General features: G+C 37.8%; 1 pseudogene; it reads right to left on the bottom strand.

Annotated features, from left to right (window-relative positions):
- Positions 1-3,733: 3,733 nt before the first annotated feature.
- LOC119543774 lies at positions 3,734-5,174 on the bottom strand (annotated as a pseudogene).
- Positions 5,175-14,034: the final 8,860 nt, after the last annotated feature.

The raw sequence follows: 14,034 nt of genomic DNA on the forward strand, positions 1-14,034 counted from the left end.
CTGCTTTAGGTTAACTCTTTCTTTCCTTTTGTTGCTTTTTTAGCTGTCATGGTATTTTTTCTTTCTCTTTCTTATTCTTTTGTCTCTTACTTTCCTTGACTCTTCCTCCTTCTTTGTGGAAGAAATGGAGATGTCCTTATATAGATAGTGGTGATGGTGGTGAATACATAAATATATGACTATACAGGGAACCATCGATTGTTTACTTAGGACAGAATGTAGGGTGTGTGAACAAAACCATCTTAAAAAAATGGGCTGATGAAGAAAACTTGAGGGCACTATATTGATATTGAGTGAAAATAAGTCAGACATGTAAGGACAAATATTGTATGGTCTCACTGATATGAACTAATTATAATATATAAACTCATAGACATGAAATATAAGTTACCAGGACATAGAATGAGGCTAAAGAATGGGGAGTGGTTGTTTATTATGAGCAGAATGTTTAACTAGGTTGAACTTAAGTGTGTGGAAATAGACAGAGGTGACAGTAGCAAGTTATTGTAAGAATAACTAACAGTGCGGAATGGTATGTGAATATGGTAGAAAGAGGAACCTTAAAGTTACGTATGTCACCAGAAGGAGAGTTGGAGGTGAAAAGATGGGAATGTATAAAACATTGAATCTTGTGGTGGACAATGTCTGTGATTAACTGTACAAATATTAGAAATCTCTCTCATGAACTAGAGAAAATGTATGACACTATAACTAGAAGTTAATAATTGAAGGGCATATAGGAAAAAATATGTAACTATTACAAACTATATACTACAGTTAGTATTTTAACATTCTTTCATCAACAATAACAAATGTACTATACCAATACTATGCATCAGTAATGGAGGTGGGGTGGTTAGGGGTATGGGAGGATTTGAGTTTCCTTCTTTTGTCTTTATTTCTTTTCTGGAGTAATGAAAATGTTCTAAAAATTGAAAAAAAAAATTAATTGTGGTGATGGATGCACAGCTGTATATGGTACCGTGGGCAAATGATTATATACTTTGGATCTTTGGATAATTGTATGGTTTGTGAAAAATCTCAATTAAAAAAAAAGGAAGGAATTACAGTCTATTATAAGTGGAGTAACGATAGAGTTCATTGTCCAAACCAGAATACTTTTTAGAGTGAAAGTAGATGTTATTAAGAATCGGGTCAGCAGAGCAGTTGTAAATCAGGACTGTCCCAAACTGAGAATCATGGTTCCCTTGGAGCTCCAGATCCTTATCTCCAACTGCTGCCATTTCCAATTTGATGCTCCAATGGCACCTGGAATTAAACATTTTTAAATAATTATATTCTCCCTCAAAATTAGTCCTCTTACAGCACTCTCCTTTGCAGTGAATGGTATCACCTTCCATCCAGAAACGGTGAACAACTGGAGTAGTTATCCTTGACACTAACCTCTTCCTTATTATTCAGTTCTTCACCAAGTATCAACTTTACTTTGTCAAATGCTTTAAATCATTCATAACTCCCCATCTAAATTGCAACCACCCTACATTACTTTTTCGTTACCTCCGAATGAACCTAGAACAATAATATTCTAACTGATCTCCAAACATTTATTTTGTGCCTCCACTCTAATCCAGACTAATCTTTACAAAGCAGAAATTCAATCAAGCAAAACAAATACTTGCTGTGCCAGTTTGTATATATTACGTCCCCCAGAAAAAGCCATGTTCTTTAATGCAATCTTGTGGGGGCAGATGTATTAATGTTGATTAGGTTGGAATCTTTGGATTAGGCTGTTTCCATGGAGATGTGACCCACCCAACTGTAATACCTTTGATTAGATTATTTCCATGAAGGTGTGGTCCCATCCATTCAACATGAGTCTTGATTAGTTTACTGGAGCCCTATAAAAGCTCACAAACAGAAGAACCTCGGAGTGTTGCAGCTTAGAGAGACATTTTTGAAGACAGCCATTGAAAGGAGCACTGAAATTTTGGAGAACACCATTTTGAAACACAACCTGGGAGCAAGCAGATGCCAGCCATGTGTCTTCCAAGCTAACAGAGGTTTTCTGGACACCAGTGGCCTTTCTCCAGTGCAGGTATACTCATTTTTATGCCTTGACTTACACACTTTTATGGTTGTAGAACTGTAACTTTGTAACCAAATAAACCCCCTTTATAAAAGTCAATCCATTTCTGGTATTTTGCATAACAACAGCATTAGTAAACTAGAACACTTGCTTAAAATAATTCATTGGTATATAATTAATCCTAGAGATGAAAATCCTTAATATGACCCACAGTGTTCATATTAAGGCAAGAGCTGGCATATGCCTGCCTTTATTGCCTGCTGTGTTGGTTTGCTAGAGCTGCTGAAATGCAATATACCAGAAATGGGTTGGCTTTTACAATGGGGATTTATTAACTTACAATTTACAGTTCTTACTCCAAGAAAATGTTCCAATTAAGGCATCAACAAGATGATACCTGGACTCTGAAGAAAGACTACCAGCATCTGGGACACCTCTGTTAAATGGGAAGGCACATGGCCAACATCTGTTGATCCTTCACTCCCAGGCTTCCTTGCTTTCAGCTCCAGTTCCAGTGGCTTCCTCTCTGTGTCCTGTGGGTCCTCTCTTAGCTTCTCTGGGGGCCTTTTCTCTAAGCTCTCTCCAAACTTTCTGCATGTGTGTCTCTCTCAGCTCTCTGGGTTTTTTTGTTTTTTGTTTTATCTTTTATCCTCTCACAAAGGACTCCAGGAAAAGGATCAAGACCTACCTTGAATGGGGTGGGTCACATCTCAATTGAAATAACCTAACCAAAAGGTCCCACCTACAACAGATCTACACCCACAGGACTTGATTAAAAGAACACGACCTTTTCTGGGAGCACATAGCAGCTTCAAACCAGCACACCTGCCAACCTCTACCACCAACACCAACACCTTTAGTATCTGTCTCCAGCTAAATTGAGTTTTGTTCATTTTCTCAAACATGGTTGATTTAAAAAAAGCAAATAAATCCCTAAGCCACATGGTAATGGACTACTACACCTGTTTTTTCTAACATAAGGAAACATTTCAAGCACACCAAAAGTAGAAGAAAACCTGCCAAATGAAAGTACTCTAAATGAAGTTCATCTTAAGTACCCCAGAGCAGAAAAGGTCAAAAATCAAAATCAAAAGACCACCCCTTCCCACTCCCATGCAAAACCCCACCCAGAACACTTTTGTTCTGAGCCTAATCCTTCCCTAAGATGTAAATAGAAGCTTTAAGATTTTTAAAGTTGCAGCAGTAACTGTTTAAAGCACCACACTACAGAGGAAATGCTACATAGGGTTCAGGGGCAGCCCACCGGTTCCTTACCACCCCCACCCCAGTAAACCTGAAAGCTCGGGTTAAAGTTTTTCTTATGCTAATAAAGGCATACCACCTAGTGTGCTAAACAATAAAACTAGCAGCATTAGAGCAGTAAAGTGAAAATAGAAAGCCTAGAGGAATGATCTAAATGCCTACTTAGAAGAAACAGTGCAACAGACAGGACTCTTTGTCCTCTTATTTTTGTTTGTAAGGAAACGGTTGAATTCAACAGGCAGATTTACCAACAGTAACAAAAATTTCACAAGACTCCCACCCAAGACACCAGAACAAACCTGATCTTTCCTGTCAAAGGGCACAGAGACGCTTCTTCCATGTCATGGAGTTGAATGAGTTCAAAGATTGTCAATAAAGGAAAAAAGAAAGTGTTAGAGGTGTGATGGGAACAAGCTTTGAAGTTTATCGAAAGCCCTTTTCTTGGTATTCTTGACAAGAATTCAAAAGTTGTCTTTGTCTTTCATGACAGAACTGCACCACCCAGGAATACCACGTGCTTTCTGTGAGGTGGGTCTTCAATGCAAAACTTAAATTTAGAACGTTTCCCCATGTCTCCTTTTAAAACTTGCTCTAAGTAAACCTGTTTAAGTTCATGTTCCAACCATGACAACAGCCCAGGGAACGTAGTAGACCTTCCAGAAAGCACAATGTGTGCTTATAGAATTCAGATCTGGTATCAATGTCAGCCACCTGAATTACATTAAAAAGCAATTCAGCAGCACCTTCTCCCTCTACACTGATGAAGAGAGGCTGAAATAAAGCTTCTGGTGCTTCAAATCTCTCTCCCCCAACTTTAATAACGCGACCATCCGGAAGTGTGTAAGATTCAACCAACACTGTGGTTTCGAAGACCAGTGTTCCAACCCAGATTAGCTCCAAGACCAAAGAACACACCTGGCACAGAATTACCCATGAGTTTAATTAGGGACTTACAAAACAGATGATTCTTCCCTGCGGCGGGTAGGGAGACTGAAGTCAGTGTTCCACGCAGAGAGAGACAGATTAAGGAATGCCAAGGGTGGGGGAGGGGGGGCGTATAGAGGTTTGTGACAACACAGCTTCAGTAGGGTCTTAGGAGATTTGGTTACAACCAGTTCTCCCAAGATTTGGTTATTAACAGTGATTAGGGGAGTTAATGTCTTTCCTGGTCATGTAGGCAGCTGCATGCAGCTCATAATGGAGGAGGGGGTAGGGCTCCAGGCCTTAGGCCCCAACAGCCAGTTTCTGCTCTTGGTCAATATTATAATACCCCACATAACACAGTTTTTCTCTAATCATGCAAACAGTTTCAAAATCAGAAGAGTGATGGAAGGCGTATCCTTGCAAAAGAAGCAGCTTGATAAAGTATCTGGTAATATCCCTCCTGGCATTAACTAGTCTCCTGGTAAGGTAAGGGAGAGAAAATCCTTTATAACATTGGGCAAATATGACTTACCCCATCGCCAGAGTCCACCACTACACCAGTCAACAAACATTGAGCATACACAGTAAAAACTACCTCTACAATCTTCTGTTTTTAGTTGGGTTCACAGGCAGCAGTGTGAGCAAGATTTTACAGTTTCTGGTATCTATATTAAGTTTCTGTGGTCCAAATGTACAGTCCCAGAGGTGTTTCATGTCATCCCAATTGTGGACTATGCCATTTTCCATAGTCTAGTTGACTTCTGACATTTAGCTTAATTCACCTGCCTCATCACCAACCATAAGATCTTTGATTTCAGTGTTTCCCACTTACGATGGTTGATCTGATAATAGATCTTTCAACCAAAGCTGGGAGAATGTATTCTGGAAAATTAGAGCCTGCATAGCCACACTTCACAAACCCAGTGCCGTGGTCATCCATCCTCTGCCCCCGGAAGAGCTGCAGCACAACCAACAGCCACCACCGTCCGGCCCTTTCCTCTTCCTCCTCCTCCCTCTTGGCGGCCCCTCCTTTAGCCTGACTTTCTTCCCGGCAACGGGCTCCCTAATTTTTTTTTTTTTTTTTCTTTTTTAAGCTTTAAAATCTCAAAGACAGGGAGTAAAAAATAAAAAATAAAAAAATAAAAAACTTAAAAAAATAAAATGGATATTTGGAAGTCTGTTGTAAAATTTATTGTAAAGCCAAAAGTGTCAAAACGAACTAAAAATCTGAAATTATATTAAGAAAGAGCTGCTAAAGAAATTTGTTTTCAATCTATCCTTTGTGTTTAGTGTATTATTCTTTTCCTTACAAAAGTTAAGACTTTCTTTTGTCAAGATTCTATGTTGACACGATTGACTAATGCAGAGCACATTAGATTTTCTACTGGAAGTACACAGTACCCTTTCATCTTCACAGTCTTGCATTGCCTCAGCATATAACAGGCCAAGTCTATTTAAACTATTAATACACAGGCTTTTGGCTTCAAATTGCCCTGTGTATCATTCACATATTTTACGATATGGCTCTCGTGTTTTAGTTGAAAATATATTAGCTGAAATTACTGTCAAATACAGCTTACTGAAGCAAAATAGTTAATATAGTGGAAATGAAAGGTGGAGAGAATGGGGGGAGGTGGGGTGTATACATTCTGAAAACCTAAGCCATAATGAAGTTTCTATACTTAACTTACACTCTCGACTCTACTTCTTCCTAACTTGTCTTTTATATACCCTTTTATTCCTTTCAATTAAATTATTTTCTAACAAAATACTCTACACACATACGTCAGCACTCCTACAAGACAAACATTATTTCAAAATTTATCATTATTAATTAATCCTCACAATTATTATTATCCTAATTATTCATGGATTCCAAATTACCAGTTCATCTACTTGCTAAAATTTTTTTGTAACTCCAAAAGCAGTACTTGCAGTGCTTTCAGGTTCTTTAGCAGACATGCACAGAGCAGTGACACATGTTTCCAGCTGAGATCAGACAAGGCAACATTCTACCTTCTTGTTTCAACTCTCATACTGTAAATTAGTGTGTCCTTTTCATGGTATATTTAGTGTCACATTTTCTACATTTTTGTGCTTTTTGCTGGTGATTCCACCATTTACATTGGCCTCCAAGCTGAAGTGCCGTCTAGTGTTCCTAAGCACGAGAAAGCTGTGATGTGCTTTATGGAGAAAATATGTGCATTTGAAAAGTTTCGTTCAGGCATGAGTTAACACCATTGGCCATGAGTTCAATGTTAATGAGTCAACAGTACATATTTTAAAAGATGTCTTTAAACAGAAACACACATAAAAGAAGGTTATGTGTTGACAGGCCAACGAAAATACTGTGACCAGAGACTTGCGGGAACTTAACCCTGTATTTCCTCTAGAATCAGTGGTTCAGTATTTACTGATTCAGTGTTTGTGGTGACTATAGAACATAACTACCACAAATAATGAGAATCAATTATAATTAAGTTAATAAATTTCATTTACATAATAAAGGACAAATATAATATCCTGTATATAAGGAAAAAGTTACTCCCTACATCTGCATTCTTACATTGAAAGTAACTTTAGATATCAAATAAAACATACTATTTCTTTCAAGGGTCTTGCAGCTCCATCTTAAATAAAAAGGTATTTATTTTATGTCAAGATATTTTAGACGTATAAATCTGCTGACCTTTTCACCATATCTTTGTATATCTGAAGTTTCTTCACGGTGTCAATCTCAGCATGCTGAAGAGATATATCTACCATCATTATGTCTAAAACATACTTCAATATTTTATTATGAAAATTGAACACACCATTGCATGTCTGTTTATCTTGTTTACTTTTTCTATCATACTCTGAAGGTAAAACTTCCACAAATTTCTGGTCGTTTTTCTTTTTTTCTTCCTATTTGGATGTTAGCTTTACAACTCAGTTTCTTTAACTTCTGATACATACTCAACTAAAAATGAATATTTTTTCATTTTAATGAATAACCACCTAAAGGCATCAAATTCAAGTTTAAACATACAGAATATGTCAAAGAAAGTGGTCAAAGAATGTGTCAAAGAAACATTAAACATCTCCAGGCATATTTTAAAATTGGGTCTATGTATCACATATATTTCATAACTGTAGTCAATTTCTGAATTTCTGCTTTTATTCCAATGGCATCATTTTCTTATGAAAAATTAATTTCAACAATTTCTGATAGCCAACCAAATTAAGGACAAATACCTCTGGCTGTCTTTAAAAACCTACACAGACTATGGCTACTCCACACAGATAAGAAAGATAGGCAAACAAGAAATCAAAATGTGTTGAGTATCTGTGAGCAGGAGTCAGATGCATGCATGTCATGGCTATCTTAATAAATTCTCAAAGCACATAAAGGTAAGTAAATTATCTTGTATGAAAATGATGAAGAAACCGAGGTGCAGAGAGGTTAAGTAACTTGTTCAAAGTATCCAGGGAAACACTGTCTACAAATCATATCCTTTCCTCTCCATCAATTTGCCTCCAATCTGCCTATTACAACCCCTCCATATATTACCCAACCAGCCTCAATTTACCCAACTCCCCTATATATCCCCACATTCAAGGCATGTTGTTGCTCTCTTCACTATTTCCAAACATATCCCATTAGTTTCCATCTGGTGCTTTTGCTCAAGCTGGGCCCTCCCACAGAAATGGTATTCATCCTTCAAGGCCTTTCTCAAGTTGTTCTTCCCTTAAGTCTTCCCTGGTGAGACTTCTCTCTCCTTTTCACCCCTAGTTCTCTTTGTTAGGTACTTTTCAAATACTGCTTCATATCACTATTATTTGACTTGTCCTTTATGTCTCCCTCACCCCCACTCCAAACACTTAAAGGGCCAGAGTTAGGTCTGTTCCTTAAAGAGCCTACAAAGCACTTGGAATATACTTAGGAGTTAATACAAATTTGTTATATTAAATAAATATCACTTGCAGCTTTAAATTAGAGGATTATCAGAAAACAACAATAAGGAAATGACAAAGAAAACAATAAAACAGCAGTGGTGGCTGGCAACTGTAATGTTTCTTCGCTCTAGCAATCACTTCCTAGTATCCTGTTCTCAGAGGGAATGGCAAAGCCCCACTTACGAACCAGAGGAGTGCTAAGCTCAAGAGAGGAAAGAAGTGGCAGCACATGGCAGCGCTGTTGGATCAAGCAGGTGATCATAGGGCATGGCATGCACATTGACTCCTGGAGCCTTGCCACAGGCTCTTTATTCAAAATGTGTGTGTGTGTGTGTATATATATGCTCTTTTCTTCAGATGCAATGTGGATAATTTTTTAAATATTATTATGCTTGGCATAAGTTAAAAGGACATTTCAGGTGGTAGTTCAGGTATAGGAAATGGAATAGGTGATGAGATTCCATACACTATGAAAGGTCTAGGTTCCTTACACACAGCTTACCCAAGCATAGGTTTGGGGTCCTTTAGATACAGGGGTTTGTCTTACGATTTTGCTGTCTAGAGCAAAAAGGAAGCAATTTATGTAATATTAGACCCCATCACCTAAGGGGCTTATTTAAATTAGGAGTATCTGGAAAGGATTTTTTTTAAGCCAGTAGTGTACCTTTGGTAGCACCACAAGAAGCCACAAAGCCTTTGAAAACTTAGCTACACATACTTAAATGCAAAAGCTAAGAAATAGCTAAACCTAAAAGAGGTAGAGGTGCTAGCCTAGTGGGAGAAGGCAAAGGGCAGGAGTTTTAGCACAGGGAAAGGCTGGGCTGCACAATGAATGGACTACTTACAGGGACTGAGGAATCACAGGCAGTGAGTCAGGAGGTAGGAACACCATAGTACTGATTTAATTGTGTGCTCAACTAGAGTTTAAGCTCCATATTATAGGGACTGGTTCTATCTTGTTCACTACTGCATCCCTAATACTAGTATAAGGAGTATCTAGAATATAATATATAGTATATAGTATATAATATTTAGTATATAGTATACAGTATATGGTATTTAGTATATAGTATATAGTACATAGTAGGTGCTCAATAAAGTGAAAGAACAAATGAGTGAATGAATGGATGCCAGGGCTTTGCTTTACATATCTGATTCATATCTTTCAACAGGAGAGCTTTTCAGGACATTGTTTTTATAACATTATAGGAGTTCAAGAGAAAACAGTTATCCCAACATGTTCCTTATGTGCATACTGGGGAAGAAGAATTTTTATGCATCTCATTTATCTACCTTAAGTCAGCACTATGCTCTTTAAGGACAAAAGCAGAGTTAAGGTCATAATCCTACCTTATAGGCTCTATCAGATAACAAACAACTCTTAAATGAATGATGGAAAATATATATATATATAAAATATATATGTGTATACACTTTAAAAACATAAGAATGTCTTAATAATAAACATCATGACCAAATAAAATCACTTTCTTCCTGTCAATAATGACCCTGGCATCCCTGATGTGTAACTTACATTTAACTGGCAACATTCTGGGCTACTCATATTAACTGCAACAGTCTGAACAGCTTGAACCTCAATAAAATGTGCATTAAGTGACTGAGTTAATTTAACCTCATTAATCCTCAATCCAGTAAAATCATCTGAAGTCTTCTAGGCAGCCTGTGCTTCATCTACAGCATAAACATGCCCCTGTAGGAAATCAACACTGAAAATGTGCTGAAGCTCTAGCTCCCAAGTTGTCACTGAGGGGTAATGGCTGCATAAATGCCAGGACCAGCTTCTAGTTGTATTATTTAATTCACTCAATCTTGTTAACGGTGACATGAGTTCTCCAAAAATAAATTTCTCTCTAAACTTTTTCTTGGAACTGCCCTAATTCATCAAAGAGGAAGATTCTGGTTGAAGATACTTCTTGCCTCATAACAAAAGGAACATATTAACAGCTTATAAAAGTCTGTGCTCAATCAAAAGAAAAACTTAACACAAATGCCTCCAACATCTTTCCCCATTTGGGATTAATTCAGAAGCAGTAATAACAGTTAATTCTCGGTATTACTCATAAAGAATTGAAGTTTCAAACTACTAACACAATTTCAGTATTTAGTCAAATGTTTGCTGCTGTGCATGAGATATTTTATGTAATGGTGTGAGAATTTGATGAATCTTGATCTTTATCAATTTAAGAATGATTATTAAACTGGTACATGATGTGTGCTACATTTCACTTTCCTATATTTAATGATATTGAAAGCACCTTTCATTTTGGGGAGTCCTTGATTCACTTTCACTCCACATTACTCTCAAGCCAAGAAAATAAGTAGTGCAATTGTTGCTGCCAAAAGTGGGTTCATCCACCCAATGAACAAAGAAGTCAGTGCCATGACACCAGGGTTTTGAGGAGAGAGTTTATTGCATAGTTGACTAGCAAGGAGACTGGAGGAAAAACCTCAGATCAGTCTCCAAAACAAAATGGAGTTTGGGTTTTATACTGTCTGGGGAAGGCAGGCTAAAGGGAGTGGCTAAGGATGGGGTGAGATGATGTGGGCTAATCCATTTGGGGGAAAGCAGGCTTAAGGGGTGGGAGTTAACAGAGCATGCTCTGTTGCAAATCATGCTTGGTCTTAAAATGGAAGATTAGCAGCTCAGTGACTAGAACAGGTCAGAACAAGCCTTGGCAGATGCTGCAAAGGGAAAGGAAACAGTAACTTTTCTTGCAGTGAAACAAGCTTCTCAATAAACATGAGAGGGTGGGAGTTCAAACAAAGGAAATGGAAACTTTTTCAAACCAGTAAGGAAGGGACTACTTCAGTGGAAAGGGGGTTGGTAAATGACAGTTTCACTATCCCTGAATATGCCTTCATTTCTTGTCAAGAAACAGTGACCTATAGAGTAAAAGCATTAGATATGAATCCATAGGCATTTGATCTACTTCTGTGAGTAGAACTCCCAAATATGTGCAGAAAATATACAACTGCTAATTAATCAGCTCATGGAATATATTGCCAACCAACTAAAAACTTTTTAATTATCAAATTAAATAATTTACTCATAGAACTTTATACAGTATAATGTATTCACAATTATAGCTATTCTTGTTTCTTCATAATCACAAACTGGTAGTGGTAAGATCTCCATCCAAAGGTGGGTAAAGGAGAACTTAAGTACATTCTATTAATCACCAACATACCAAAGTACTTCTGAAGAACTCCTGATTTTTGAGAATAACTTTAAAATTTACCACCAAGAGACATGAAATATAGCAGAAAACGTATGCAAAAAATTTGTATTTTGAAAAGAAACCATCTTTCCATTATCAATTAATTTATTAAAAATAATATAAAGGGAAGACAGCCAAGCAGCAAGCTCCAGGAATCATTAACTCTGCCAATCATTACCTCTCGGATTGACTGCCAAGAACTGTTTGAATCTACTATTTTGAAATTCCAGAGTCTAGTGGAACACCTTGCAGCATCCAAGGAATAGATGGAGGAAGAAGCTAATAAATTGTTGTAAATACCCCTGAATTTTACCCTTCAAGCAATGGCTACAATCCTCCAGCTTCCAGCCTCATAGCAGCCAACAGCAGGGACTGCAGCTGGGCTCATGGTGCAGCTTGCTAGTGCCTAGGAGAAATATAAGGACCTAGTCCCCCAAATTCCAGGGGTGTGTGTTCTGATTGCTGATCACTGCTTCTGGTGGGCTACTTCAGATGGCTGAGAGATGGCTCTGAAAGCAGCCATTTCTCCAAACCCCCTCAGGCACAGGAATCTTAGTACAATTCCTCAAAACTGTGGAAAACAGTTACAGAACTGCAGTAAAGGGCCAGTGCTAAATTAAGAAAACACAGCTTCAAAAGCCATAGAAGCAGCTCCTGGAGCACTTTGCGACCCATCCCCCAACCCCTCCCCAGTGTACTGTGGAGTCAGGTTACACTCCCATGGTCCCTGACCTTATTCGAGAGGGAGTGGGTGACCCCCATGCACACACTGGGGTGCATGTATGTCAGTACCAAACTATCAGGTGGAAATCTGAGGGACTGAGCCTCAGAATGTGTCTCAGGTTTGCCTTCTCAGAGTTTGTCCTGAGGTCAGAGAAGAGGCTTGCAAACAGCTAGGGCAGTTTGAGAAGCAATCAAATCAAAGCAGCCCAAGACAAAGGACTAGTTTCATTAAGGTATTCAAGAAAGCACCCAGGAGGGGAGGAATGTTTATTTCAAAGGGATTAGAGGCGGCATTTGAACTCCTGTAAACTGTAAAATGGGGGATTGCCAAGGCCATGAATAAGCACAAGCTTAGTCAAGGAAGCAAACCCTAAGGCTCCACAAAGGCTCAGATAAGACTGAGAGGACTCTGAACCTCTAATCTGTCTTGGACTAATCTTGACAGTAGGCCTAAGCTCTGAAGGAAATCACCAACCAAAGCAGAACCAATTTTCAAATATTGAAGGTGTTTTCCCTTTGGTTTGTTTTAGTTAGCTCCTGGCACTCAAAAAAACTCTGTCACAACACTAGCTGGCTACAAACTTAAGGAACAGATAGCTCAGAAACTAAATCCCAAGAATTAACACTTTAAAATATTAAAATGTGCATCATGCAACAAAAGATCACAAGACAAACAAAGAAACAGGAAATGATGGCTTAACCAACTAAACAACATAAATATCCAGAAACCATCAATGAAGAGGACCAACTAACTCATTGTACGAGCCCATCACCCTAACAACAAAGTGAGATAAAGGTACAACAAAAAATAAAATTGCAGACCAATCTCCCTTATGAATATAGATGCAAAAATTCTGAAAAAATGCTAGCAAACTGAATCTAAAGAGCACAATAAAAGAATTATACACCATGATCAAGTGGGATCTATCCCAGCTATGCAATAGTTTTCAACGTAAGAAAATCAATTAATATAATACACAACAGAAGGTATGAAAAGCACATGATCACCTCAATTGGCACAGGAAATACATTTGACAAAATCCAGCACCCTTCTTGATAAAAACACTTAGAAAACTAGGACTAGGAGGAAACTTCCTCAACAAGATATAGGGCATATACAAAAAACCCACTAACATCATACTTGATGGTGAAAGACTGAAGGCTTTTCTTCTGAGATCAGGAACAAGAAAAGGATGCCTATTGCCACCACTGTTATTCAACATTTTATTGGAAGTACCAGCCAGAGCAATTAGGCAAGAGAAGGAATAAAAAGCATCCAAACTGAAACGGAAGAGTGAAAATTTCCCCATTTCCAGATAACAATGATCCTATATGCAGAAAATCCTGAAAAATCCACAATGCAACTATAGACCAAATAAACAAATTCAGCAAAGTGTTGGGATACAAGACCTACATGAAAAAGTCAGTAGTGTCTCTATACATTAGCAATGAACAATCTGAAGAGTAAATCAAGAAAAAATTCCATTTACAATAGCAACTGAAATAATCAAATATCTAGGAATAAATCTAATCAAATACGTAAAGGACTTGTACACAGAAAACTACAAAACATTGGTGAAAGAAATCAAAGAAGAACATTCTGTGTTTATGGATTGGAAGACTAAATATTGTTAAGATGTCAATTTTACCCAATGCAATTTACAGATTCAAGGCAATCTCAATGAAAATTCCAACAGCCTACTTTGCAAAAATGGGAAAGCCAATCATCAAATTTTTATGGAAGGGAAAGGGGGGAGCCAAATAGCCAAACCATCTTGAAACACAAGAACAAAGTTGGAGGACTCACACTTCCTGATCTTAAACCTTATTACAAAGCCACAGAAATCAAAACAGCATTGTACTGGCACAAGGACAGACATATAGACCAATGGAACTGAA

The sequence above is a fragment of the Choloepus didactylus genome, chromosome 9 (genome assembly GCF_015220235.1).
Source record: "Choloepus didactylus isolate mChoDid1 chromosome 9, mChoDid1.pri, whole genome shotgun sequence".
NCBI classification, from domain to species: domain Eukaryota; kingdom Metazoa; phylum Chordata; class Mammalia; order Pilosa; family Megalonychidae; genus Choloepus; species Choloepus didactylus.